The sequence below is a fragment of the Ranitomeya variabilis genome, chromosome 7 (assembly GCF_051348905.1).
Source record: "Ranitomeya variabilis isolate aRanVar5 chromosome 7, aRanVar5.hap1, whole genome shotgun sequence".
Taxonomy (NCBI): Eukaryota; Metazoa; Chordata; class Amphibia; order Anura; family Dendrobatidae; genus Ranitomeya; species Ranitomeya variabilis.
Window position 1 is genome coordinate 99,348,114 of NC_135238.1, and position 13,655 is coordinate 99,361,768.

General features: G+C 44.7%; 1 protein-coding gene across 7 annotated transcripts in view; it reads right to left on the bottom strand.

The window, feature by feature from the left end:
• Window positions 1-13,655, bottom strand: part of TNRC18 (trinucleotide repeat containing 18) — a 997,170-nt gene that overhangs the window by 759,298 nt on the left and 224,217 nt on the right. The gene's annotated exons all lie outside the window — the stretch shown is intronic.

Consider the following 13,655-nt stretch of genomic DNA (forward strand, 5'->3'; position numbering starts at 1 on the left):
TTCCCAGAGCCATAACATTTTATTATTTTTCCGTCAATATGGCCATATGAGGGCTTATTTTTTACGAGACGAGTTGTACTTTTGAACGACACCATTGTTTTTACCATGTTGTGTACTAGAAAACAGGAAAAAAAATTCCAAGTGCAGAGAAATTGCAAAAACAGTGCAATCCCACACTTGTTTTTTGTTTGGCTTTTTTGCTAGGTTCACTAAATGCTAAAACTGACCTGCCATTATGATTCTCCAGGTCATTAGGAGTTCACCTGCACCAAACATGTCTAGGTTGTTTTCATCTAAGTCGTGGCAAAAAAATTATGAGGTTATAACTCTGGAACGCTTCAACGGATCCCGGTGATTCTGACAATGTTTTCTCGTGACATATTGTACTTCATGATAGTGGTAACATTTATTTGATATTACCTGCGTTTATTTGTGAAAAAAAAGTAAATTTGGCGAACATTTTAAAAATGTCGCAATTTTCCAACTTTGAATTTTTATGCAATTAAATCAGAGATATGTCACACAAAATACTTAATAAGTAACATTTCACACATGTCTACTTTACATCAGCACAATTTTGGAACCAAAATTTTTTTTTCGTTAGGGAGTTATAAGGGTTAAAAGTTGACCAGCAATTTCTCATTTTTACAACACCATTATTTTTTTTTTAGGGACCACATCTAATTTGAAGTCATTTTGAGGGGTCTATATGATAGAAAATAACCAAGTGTGACACCATTCTAAAAACTGCACCCCTCAAGGTGCTCAAAACCACATTCAAGAAGTTCATTAACCCGGGAATTTTTGGAATGTTTAAATAAAAATGAACATTTAACTTTTTTTCACAAAAAATTTACTTCAGCTCCAATTTGATTTATTTTACCAAAGGTAACAGGAGAAAATGGACCCAAAAAGTTGTTGTACAATTTGTCCTGAGTACGCCGATACCCCATATGTGGGGGTAAACCACTGTTTGGGCGCATGGCAGAGCTCGGAAGCGAAGGAGCGCCATTTGACTTTCAATGCAAAATTGACAGAAATTGAGATGGGAGGCCATGTTGCATTTGGAGAGCCCCTGATGTGCCTAAACAGTGGAAACCCCCCAATTATAACTGAAACCCTAATCCAAACACACCCCTAACCCTAATCCCAACAGTAACCCTAACCACACCCCTAACCCTGACACACCCCTAACCCTAATCCCAACTCTATTCCCAACCGTAAATGTAATCCAAACCCTAACTGTAGCCCCAACCCCAACTGTAGCCTTAACCCTAACCCTAGCCCTAACCCTAATGGGAAAATGGAAATAAATACATTTTTTAATTTTTCCCTAACTAAGGAGGTGATGAAGCCGGGTTTGATTTAATATTTATAGCGGGTTTTCTAGCGGATTTTTATGATTGGCAGCCGTCACACACTAAAAGACGCTTTTTATTGCAAAAAATATTTTTTGCGTTACCACATTTTGAGAGCTAAAATGTTTCCATATTTTGGTCCAAAGAGTCATGTGAGGTCTTGTTTTTTTTTTTTTTTTTTTTTAAATTCGTTTATTTTCAAACGCAAATAAAGCATAGCATACATGTTTGTCCTTATCATTAATCTGCATGGTTAAATTTACAAAGAAAGGCAAAGACAACACATACATATGCCAATCATTTCACAGGAGGAAAACATATGTGTATAATTATAAAACAATCAAAACAAAGTTATAAACATAAAACTTTAAAACTACAACCAAACTAAGCCTCTGAAACTATTAAGCCGCCATTTAACGATATCAGAACATTATTTTCCCCCTCCACTGCACAGTACTTGCAGTACAAAGTCAGATAAACCATGTCTTTGTCTTTTAGTCATGTCACAGGGTGAGATGAGAGGTGTTCCATCTATCCCAGATTTTGTTGAACTTACCCGGGCAACCCCTGTTTTGATAAAGAGTGCGCTCATAAGGCACAACCACATTCACCAACTCGACCCAGGACCTAATGGAAGGGGGTGAGTTCCCCATCCATCGCAGAGCTAACAACTTCCGCGCCAAAAACAGGGTTTCATGTAGAAAAATCCCCACATAATGGTCCCAAGCCTCTTCGTCCCATACTCCAAACAGGCAGACTAAAGGCTCAAGAGGAATCGGGATTGACAGTATGGAAGCCAATAGTGACGTTACCTCCCTCCAATAATTAAGAATAATGGGACACTGCCATACCATATGTACAAAGTCAGCGTCTGGTGAGTGGCAATGCAAACACTCCGACGTCGAGTATCGACCCATCCGAAAGAGTCTCAGTGGAGTCAAATATGACTGGTGGATTATATATAGTTGGGTCATCTGATTATTGACCGACGGGGAGACTTTGAGAGGGGAGTCCAAAATATTCTCCCATTCCTCACTCTGCACATTAGTGATAAGCCCCTCCCATTTACCTCTCACTGAGTCTATAACAGAATTCGCTCCCGTTGATAGCAGATATATGTATAGGGACGAGATAAGACCCTGAGGTCCCTGTGACTTAAGGATACCTATCAAGGGCAAAGATGAAATGTTCCGGTTTGTTCCCACACTCCTAACAAATGACTGAATGGCAGACCTGAGTTGCAGGTATCGGAAAAATTGAGATCTTGGAAGACCACATCCAACTTGTAGTTGCTCAAAGGATTTAAAGACCCCCTGATCATACAAATCCCCTATTGACAGGACTCCGTGGGAAACCCAGAAATTTGCAGACGGGTGATTCATCAGTGCAGGGAAATAACCATTGTCCCATAGAGGCATCTCAGCTACAATGTCCCCAAACCCAATGACCCTTTTAATTTTCTTCCAAGTGGATCGCGCCAATCGTATCATGGGCAACAATCGGGGGGTATTTATTTTTTCCGACTCTAGAAGACCCAGTGGACACTTAGCCCCAACAGAATTAACCAGGTGACTTTCAGAGTTAGGGAGATGATTATGAGGCATCCATTTACAAAGTGCCCTGGTCTGTCCCGCCAGATAATATAAAAAGAAATCTGGCAGTGCCGCTCCTCCCCCCTGCTTAGGCCTTTGCAAAGTCGTCAGTTTAAGTTTGGGTCTGCCCTTCCCCCACACGAACGAGGCAACATAAGAGTTTAAGTTAGTAAAAAAGTATTTTGGTACAGTTACCGCGCTATGCTGAAGACAATAGTTGAATTTAGGGAGCAGAATCATTTTTATGAGATTAATGCGGCCTGCTACAGGAAGTTTACTCTAAGATGTGAATTTCGACTTCGTGTATTCCAGCAGGGGAAAGATATTAAGTTGTAGATCCGATCCGCTACATCGGGACATATAAATACCCAAGTATTTAAATTCAGACACTACAGGTAACAGGGAAAGAGCGTTGAGGTTAGATATTGGGGATTGGGTCAGAGGTAATAGGGCAGACTTATCCCAATTAATATATAGGCCTGAGAACCCACTAAATTTATCTATGATAGTGATTACCTTTGGCAACGTTTCCTCTACCTTATCCATGAATATTATCATATCATCAGCATATAGACCAATGATGTTGGTACGATCCGCTATCGTAATACCATCAATATCGGGGGCAGAACGTAGACGTATAGCCAATGCCTCTATCGCTAGAGCAAACAAGGCTGGGGAGAGGGGACACCCCTGCCGGGTTCCCCTATGTAGTGAAAATGGCTCAGACAGAGCCGTTTATGATTATGCGGGCTTTAGGTTTCAAGTATAATACGCCAACCCATTTCAAAAAATTTTCCCCAAAGCCATATTTCTGCAGACAAGCAGATAAAAAGGGCCACTCAAGAGAGTCGAACGCCTTAGCCGCGTCCAGCGACGCCAGCGCCCAACTGTTATCTGGTAGTAAAGAGCTATACTGAATCACTGATTGAACCCATCTAATGTTTATAGATGTACTCTTACCAGGCATGAAGCCTGTTTGATCTGGATGTATAATATCTAAAATAATGGAGTTCAACCTGGTCGCCAGTATTTTAGTAAAGATCTTATAATCCACGTTTACCAGCGATATGGGATGATAGGATCCACATTCCAAAGGATCTTTCCCCTCCTTCTTAAGTACGATAATATGTGCCTCATAAAAAGTATCAGGTAGACATCCACCCTCCCATATCTCTTTAAATACTTTCAGCAAAAGCGGAGCCAGCGTCTCCCGGTATTTCCTGTACAGCTCTACAGGGAAGCCATCCGGTCCAGGGGCCTTCCCAGAAGCCATATTCGTTATAGCCTGCTCCACTTCCTCCAAAGTAAATTCAGCGTCCATAAAGGCCTGCTGGGTGGGGCTCAGTGTGAGGAACGCTATATCGGACAAATAATCTAGACAATCAGAAACGTTCAAAACCACTCTTAGATTCATACAATCCTCTATAGTAATTATAAAAACATTGAAGAATTTCCTCAGTAGTGGAATTTAATAAGTCATCTGGTGAGCGAATTTGTATTATCATATTAGATGCGTTGTGCTGACGCACCAAGTAAGCCAAAAACTTCCCCGCCTGATTCCCCATTTCAAAATATGATTGCCGCGTAAAAAAAAGTTTACGCTTAGATTTAGTGTCCAAGTGTTGGGTATATAGTCTTTGTAAAGTCAGCCACTCAATCCTATTGCTGTTAGTCTGGTCAACTGTATATGCGGCCTCATCATCTCTCAAGCGCTGCTCAACCTCATCGTCCTCCCGTGACGTTACCCTTTTAATATAAGAGATCGTAGAAGAGAGACAGCCCCTCAGATATGCCTTAAGTGCATCCCAAAATAAATTAATATTCTGAAGATCTGAATGGGATTGGATTTAGCAGTTCAACTGGTCAACCGTCCTATCATCTGAATCTATTAGTTTGAGCCAGAAGGGATTCAATTTCCATATTCTACCATTATTCATTCCCCCAAACACGAGTTTAAGTGTAATTGGGCTGTGGTCTGAGATTCCTCTATTACGGTGCTCCACACCATCCACCCACTGTACCAAGTTGTCTGATCCGAAAATATAATCTATACGTGAGAGAGAACGTTTAGTGGATGAGTGGCAGGTATATCCCCTCTCCCCCCGGCGGCGCATCCTCCACAGGTCCACCCAGCCGCTATTTTCCATGAACAGTGCCAGCTGAGTCGGGGCCGAAGAAGGGGAGGAGGGTAAGGGTTCCCCAAGAGATTCATCTCCCAGTCTCATTCTATCAAGATCACTGTCCATAACTAGGTTGAAATCACCCATACAAATAACCTGCGCGTCTGGGTAATTTAACGCAAAGCTCATTGCCATCTTAAGTATTGAGATACTGGCCGGAGGAGGGTTGTAGATGCACAATATGACATATTCGCGGGAATTAATTAAAGCATGGACAAAAACAAAACGTCCCTCTAAATCCCGCCGAGTCGTCTGGGCTTCCCATCGGACATCTCTATGTACTAGTAATGACACCCCTCTCGAGTAGCTAGTGTGAAATGCATGAGCATGCCATTGTACCCAAGGCTTCTGTACACAGCTGGCCGTATCTCTGGTCAGATGCGTCTCCACCAGGACCACAATATGGGGATGGTACCGTCTTATTTGAGAAAACACCTTAATTTTCTTCCAGGGTGTCTTAATTCCCCATATGTTCCATGCCATACATATTAGCTCAGACCCCATATCCACCCGTTAAAGACATGATGTGCATTGATAGCAATAAAAATCCACAGACTACGCATAGAGGGTTGTAACAGTGTCGAAGGCGGCTTTTACCTAAATACCTACTGAGGCTAGTTAACTTTAACAAGGAAAAAAAACAACAACTTAACAAGATCTTAATAATCCAGGAGCTTAATTCAACGCTCCCATCCTCAAATAAATCTGGGGATACCCCCGCTGTTTCCAGCGTCCGGTATTATTGGTATATCAAACGCTCGCAGGGAGAGCTCCAATTTAACAATTGAATAGTTGCAAATCAGCTGAGAACCTATCAGGGTTCTGCTCCGTTAGACCTCCCTCGAGAACGCAGCCAGTCCGCTGCCTCTGACGGGTCAGTGAAGAATAGGGTAGAGCCATTGCTGACAACCCGCAGACGCGCCGGGTAGATCATGGAGTAGATAATGTTCTTATCTCTAAGTTGCTTCTTGACATCCACAAATCTTGCCCGCTGTTTCTGGAGCTCAACGGAGAAGTCTGGAAATATCGAGATTGTAGCACCGTCGAACTTAATGGGACTCTTGTCGTGCCAGCCGCAGGATAGTATCTCTGTCTTTACAGTTGAGGATACGTGCCAGAAAAGGTCTGGGCGGAGCTCCAGGGGGGAGGGACCTAGTGGGGACTCTATGGGCTCTTTCCACCGAGAACATTGGGGAAAATGCATCTCCCAACGAGCACTTAAGCCAATCCTCCAGGAATTTTTCAGGCAGCTGGCCCTCCGCACGTTCCGGGAGACCTATGATGCGAATGTTATTGCGACGCATTCTGTTCTCAAGATCGTCAGCCTTTTGTTTCCAGGCATTCGTGGAACCAGCAACTATTGCCAATTTTGCCTCCATAGGTTTAATGGTGTCTTCTACCTGGGACACCCTTGTTTCCACTTCCGCCATACGTCCCTTCATAGCTTGCATGTCTTGTCTTAGACGTCCCACCTCAGTGTGCACATCCTCTATTTGCTCAGAAAGGGACGTTCTAGTCAGAGATATAGCTTGCATTAATTGTGCAGATGCTTGCGTAAGAGTCAGTTCATCTTGCTCAACCTCGTCAATATTATCAGAAGGACGGTTTTTCCCCCACTGGGCTTGTGAGGAGCTATTCCTAAGAGATCTTGCACTATCTTGGGCATCGCCCCTAGCAAACTCTCTTAGCTTGTCAGCTGCAGATGTATTCTTTGTACGCTGCATGATTGACAGGCGAGTGACACAGCAGGGTGTTCCAAATCAGAACCGCAGCAATATTTAGTGGCCACACCAAAGTTATTGTATATAATATGCAGTGTTGCTGGGAGCCTTTATAACCAGGAGGCGCACTGATGTCTCATCAGGAGATGCAGGCTGAAAATCAATGGCAGTCCCTGCAATAGGGAAAGTCTAAGCAACGGTGATAGCGGTGAGAGGGGGGCCCAAAAAAGTCTCCAATCAGAAGCACAGCCGGCCGAGTTATTACTTATGGGAGAACGTGGGGCTCAATCTTTCAGAGCTCACACCACGTTGTCCCTGAGTTTATGGAGAGCAGATATGTGCTGCTCAGCCGCGCGCGCTGTGGCAATGAGGAACTGCGCTGCACTCTTCTGCTGCCGAAGCGCGCGCTTTAATAATGGCCACCACACACAGCCACCCCCGTCACCAGGATATCTTCCTCTTCGCTCCCGCCGGGCCAGGGACCCGCAGCTCTCACCTGCAGGCGTCCGCCGCCCTCCAGAGATTAAGGAGGATCTTCAGCCGCCGTTACCTGCAGCGTCGTGCCCTGTAACAGAGGAGCGTCCTCCTGGAAGATGGCCGCCGTCACATGCAGGTCTCACCGCACCGCCGACCTTCCTCCCTCGCCGACGCTCTCCGGTCACCGCTTCAGCCCTCTCCAGGGGCCAGCAACCTCTATACCTCCAGGGGTCTCGGCAGCGGTGAGGTATGCGCTCACAAATGGTCCAATATGCAGGATGGCAGCAGGATATTGAGGAGCTCTCCCTGAATGCGTCCTTCCTCACCTACTCCATAGCCACGCCCCCCCGAGGTCTTGTTTTTTGCGGGACAAGTTGACGTTTTTATTGGTGACATTTTCAGGCACGTGACATTGTTTGATCGCTTTTTATTCTGATTTTTGTGAGGCAGAATGACCAAAAACCAGCTATTCATTAATTTCTTTTTTGGGGGGGCGTTTATACCGTTCCAAGTTTGGTAAAATTGATAAAGCAGTTTTATTCTTCGGGTCAGTACGATTACAGCGATACCTCATTTATATCATTTCTTTATGTTTTGGCGCTTTTATACGATAAAAACTATTTTATAGAAAAAATAATTATTTTGCATCACTTTATTCTGGGGACTATAACTTTTTTAGAATTTTGCTGATGATGCTGTATGGCGGCTCATTTTTTGCGGGACAAGATGACGTTTTCAGCGGTACCATGGTTATTTATATCCGTCTTTTTGATTGCGTGCTATTCCACTTTTTGTTCGGCGGTATGATAATAAAGTGTTGTTTTTTGCCTCTTTTTTTATACGGTGTTCACTGAAGGGGTTAACTAGTGGGACAGTTTTATAGGTCGGGTCGTTACGGATGCGGCGATACTAAATATGTGTACTTTTATTTATTTTTTTATTTAGATAAAGAAATGTATTTATGGGAACAAAATATATTTTTTTCTTTTTAGGATTTTTTTTTTTTCTTACACATCTGAATATTTTTTTTTTACACTATAACATTGATCACGATCAATCAGCGATTGAAGTCAGCGATCTGACTTCCAGTGCTGCAGGCTTACCAGCGTCTGCTCTGAGCAGGCGCTTGGTAAGCCACCTCCCTGCAGGACCCGGATGCAGCCCTGCGGCCATTTTGGATCCGGGGCCTGCAGGGAGAGGAAGGTAGGAGACCCTCGGAGGAACGCGATCACATCGCGTTGCTCCAGGGGTTTCAGGGAAGCCCGCAGGGAGACCCCTCCCTGCACGATGCTTCTCTATACCGCCGGAACACTGCGATCATGTTTGATCGCAGTGTGCTGGGGGTTAATGTGTCGGGGGTGGTCCGTGACCGCTCCTGGCACATAGTGCCGGATGTCAGTTGCGATAGGCAGCTGACACCCGGCCGCAATCGGCCGCGCTCCCCCGTGAGCGCGGCCGATCGCTATGACGTACTATCCCGTCGGTGGTCATACGGGCCCACCCCACCTCGACGGGATAGTACGTCAGATGTCAGAAATGGGTTAAAAATAAAAAGAAGTGCAATTCAATTTTCCAATGCCTGTAGCGTCTCCATTTTTCGTCACCTGGGGTTGGGCGAGGGCTTATTTTAGGCGCGCCGAGTGGTGTGCTGCGGTCCCCTAGTACAAATGGCTGAATTTGGAGCGAACTTATATGTGATCTGTGTGACAGACAAACCACAGTTTTAAACTGCTGTCCTGTAGGTAACTATTTTTACCAGCAAACTGGTGTCAGTAACTTAGATAAACTGCAACAAAATATAAAGGGAGGCCAGAAATAGTAGAATTTTGAGCGCACTTTTTTATCTCCGATCCCATGGTGACGGACAAACCACAGTTTTAAACAGCTGGCCTGTAAAAAAAAAATATTGCAAGCCCCTGATACCTGGGGCTATGTCTAGAAATATGTGTTATAGCAGCAGCAGCAGCAGACAGAACTGGAATAGACCCTCTTGCTATATGCACTGCAGTCTGCCACATACACTGCCCGCCTGCTTAGCACTGATATCTATGCAGCTTTATTAGTCCTCAGAAGGACTGTTCGTTGAGATGGATATCTGTATAATATATGGTATACCCACACTAAGTAAAAACCAAGCAAATCTTTCCCTCGCTCAGCAGGAACTCTCCCTACACTGCCTGAGCAGTAGTAGACTGTGACCAGCATGGCGGCGCCAGGTCTGATATAGATATGATGACGCTGTGCAGCCAGCCAATCACTGTAATGCCACAACCAACATGGCTGCGGCCTTACAGTGTGTGGCAGCAATCCTGCATGCTCATTGGCTCTCTAAAGAGCACCAAACATGCAGAGCGGAGACTCGAGCTCCCGCCGAGCAACCCCAGAATAACTCGGCGAGCTCCAAGCATCTCGAACAGCGAGATGCTTCGGCGAATGACTAGTAATGTTGTGCATGGTAGCTCATCACTAAAGGGGTTAATTAGCGGGACAGTTTTATAGGTCGGGTTGTTCCAGGAGCAGCGATACCAAATGTGTACTTTTATTGTTTATATTTTAAAAAAATATTTTTTTTTTTACAATCTTTTTAAAACTTTTTTTTTTTTTTTTTTTTAAACTTTGTCCCACTATGGGACTTTCATTTTTTGCAAACTGATCGCTTGTATAGCTTTGAGATGCAGCAGCATGCCTATGCTATACAAGCTGTCAGAGCAGCACTGACAAAGTTGATGATCATGCTCTGAACATGATGATGCAACTTTGCTAGCTCTGGTGAGTCGGATATAGCCATGACTATATTAGGTCACCATGGCAATGATAGCAAGGTCTTCAATCCAAGGGCAGAGGGGCAGTCTTCCCTCTGCCTGCTCCCAAAATACTGTAATCGAGTTCGATCGCAGCATTTTTGGGGTTAAAGTTCCAGGAGCTGTACAGGACCACTCCTGGCATTGAGTGCCGGGTGTCAGCTGTCAGCAGGCGGCGATCGCGCGCGCACAACTCCTGTAGGTGCAAGATCACTGTGAAGTCCCAGGTCAATAGGTACCAAGTCACAGGGACGTATGGATATGTCTCAGGTGGGAAAGGAGTTAAAGTAAGAGGGTAGTGATGAGGCAATTAAAAAAACATTATAGAAAATAAAATGTGTGCAAAGCAAATAAAGCCAGCAAAGATTGAGACAGACTCTTTGTCAAAGAAAATGAAAATAATGCAAAAATATTCTTCAACTCAAAAATTATAGTGTTGGCCCTCTAACAAAAATAGTCTGGGTAAAATGGTGGAAGACAATGAGGGAAAGGCCAATCTGCTAAATGTCTTTTTCTCTACAGTATTTATACAAGAACATCGCATGACAGACAACGTGATCAGGGATACTAGAAATTCTCCATTAAAACCACTTGCTTCATCCAGCAGAGAGTACATCACCACCTCATAATGACTAAAATAGACAAATCCCTGTGTCTGGATGGCATACATCCCCAAGTACTTACTGGAGGCATTAAGGCCATGTTCACACGCTGCGGGTTCCTCTGCGGGTTAATCCCGCAGCGGAATTGAAAATCTGCAGGGCAAAACCGCTGTGGTTATCCCTGCAGATTTATCGCGGTTTGTTCCGCGGTTTCCGCTGCGGGATTACTGCTGTACTATTGATGCTGCATATGCAGCAATATGCAGCATCAATAGTAATGTAAAAAATAATAAAAATTGGCCTTATACTCACCCTCTGACGTCGCGATCTCCCCGGCGCTGCAAGCGGCTGTGCCGACAAGGACCTTCGTGACGTCACGGTCATGTGACCGCGGCGTCATCACGGTCATGTGACCGCGACGTCACCACAGGTCCTGTTCGGCACAGCAACTGAGACCGGACGGCCGCGGGCAGCGCTGAGAGGTGAGTATAGCTTCATTTTTTATTTTAATTCTTTTTTTTACACTATTTTATGGTTCCCAGGGCCTGGAGGAGAGTCTCCTCTCCTCCACCCCGGGTACCACCCGCACATTATCCGCTTACTTCCCGCAACGTGGGCACAGCCCCATGCGGGAAGTAAGCGGTTCAATGCATTTCTATGGGTGCAGAATCGCAGCGATTCTGCACAAAGAAGTGACATGCTGCGGGTTGTAAACCGCTGCGTTTCTGCGCGGTTTTTCCCGCAGCATGTGCACTGCGGTTTGCGGTTTCCATAGGGTTTACATGTTAATGTAAACGCTATGGAAACTGCTGCGGACCCGCAGCATCAAAATCGCGGCGGTTCCGCGGTAAAAACCGCAGCGTGTGAACATGGCCTAAGTGTCTTGATAGACCGGCCATTATTTATAATATTCAGATTCAATTCCAGGGTTTGTACCACAGAACCATAGCGAATGATGGGCAAATATTTAAACATGGGACAAAATTTGAGTATGGAAATTATAGGCCAGTAAATATAACCACTAATGTGGGTAAAATCCTTGAGTGTTTTCTAAAAGATGGAATCCTGGAGTATCTCAACAAGAATAGCCTTTTAACCCACTATGATAGAGAATAAGCAAAAGTGACACCATTCTGAAAACTGCACCCCTCAAGGTGCTCAAAGCCATTCAAGAAATGTATCAACTAGTGTTGAGCATTCCGATACCGCAAGTATCGGGTATCGGCCGATATTTGCTGTATCGGAATTCCGATACCGAGATCCGATATTTTTGTGGTATCGGGTATCGGTATCGAAACAACATTAATGTGTAAAATAAAGAATTAAAATAAAAAATATTGCTATACTCACCTCTCCGACGCAGCCTGGACCTCACCGAGGGAACCGGCAGCGTTGTTTGCTTAAAATTTGCGGGTTTACTTCCTTACGTGAAGTCTCGGCTTGTGATTGGTCGCGTCGCCCATGTGACCGCGACGCGACCAATCACAAAGCCGGAACGTAATTTTAAAATCCTGAAGGACCTGAAATTACGTCACGGCTTGCTGTGACTGGTCGCGTCGCGGCCACATGGGCGGCACGCGACCAATCACAAGCCGGGACTTCACGTAAGGAAGTAAACCCGCGAATTTTAAGCAAACAACGCTGCCGGTTCCCTCGGTGAGGTCCAGGCTGCGTCGGAGAGGTGAGTATAGCAATATTTTTTATTTTAATTATTTCTTTTACACATTAATATGGATCCCAGGGCCTGAAGGAGAGTTTCCTCTCCTTCAGACCCTGGGAACCATCAGGGATACCGTCCGATACTTGAGTCCCATTGACTTGTATTGGTATCGGGTATCGGTATCGGATTGGATCCGATACTTTGCCGGTATCGGCCGATACTTTCCGATACCGATACTTTCAAGTATCGGACGGTATCGCTCAACCCCTTGTATCAACCCCTCATGTGTTTCACAAAAACTGAAGCAATGTGGAAGGAAAAAATTAATATTAGACCCAAACTTTTTTATTTTCACAAGGGTAACAAGAGAAATAGACCCCAAAATTTGTTGTACAATTTCTCCTGATAACGCCGATACCTTTTTTATGGGGGAAATCAAGTGCTTGCTCACACCACATGGCTCACAAGGGAAGGAGAATCATTTGACTTTTTGGCTATGTGCACCCGTTGAGGAATTTTCGCGTTTTTTTCGCTATAAAAAGGCTAAAAAAACGCATACATTAATCATCCTATTAGAATGCATTCCGCATTTTTTGTGCACATGATGGGTTGTTTTCCGCGGCGGAATCGCATTCCGGAAAATAACGCAGCATGTTCATTCTATGTGCAAATTCGCGGGGATTCCGCACACATAGGAATACATCGATCCGCTTACTTTCCGCATGTGGCTATGCCCACCATGCGGGAAGTAAGCGGATCATGTGCGGTTAGTACCCAGGGTGGAGGAGAGGAGACTCTCCTCCAGGCCCCGGGAACCATATAATTGTAAAAAAAAAAAAAAAGAATTAAAATAATAAATCGTGATATTCTCACCTTATGGTGTCCCCAGCAGCCTTCCCGCTCCTCGCGATGCTCGCGTTACCAAGGATGCTTTGCGGCAATAACATGTGATGACGTGAGGTCTCGCGAGACCGTACGTCATCTGGGGTCACTGCCGCTAGGCATTACTGGGAACGGAAGCTGCCGGGAGCATCGCGAGGAGCGGGAACGCCGGAAGGTGAGAATATCACGATTTTTTTTTTATTATTATTATTTTTAACGTTAGACCTTTTTACTATTGATAAGTTGGTCACACTTATCAAACACTATGTTTGACAAGTGTGACCAACCTGTCAATCAGTTTTTCAAGCGATGCTACAGATCGCTTGGAAAACGCTAGTGTTTAGCGGGAATACGCATGCCAATTCCGCATGCGTTTTTCCCA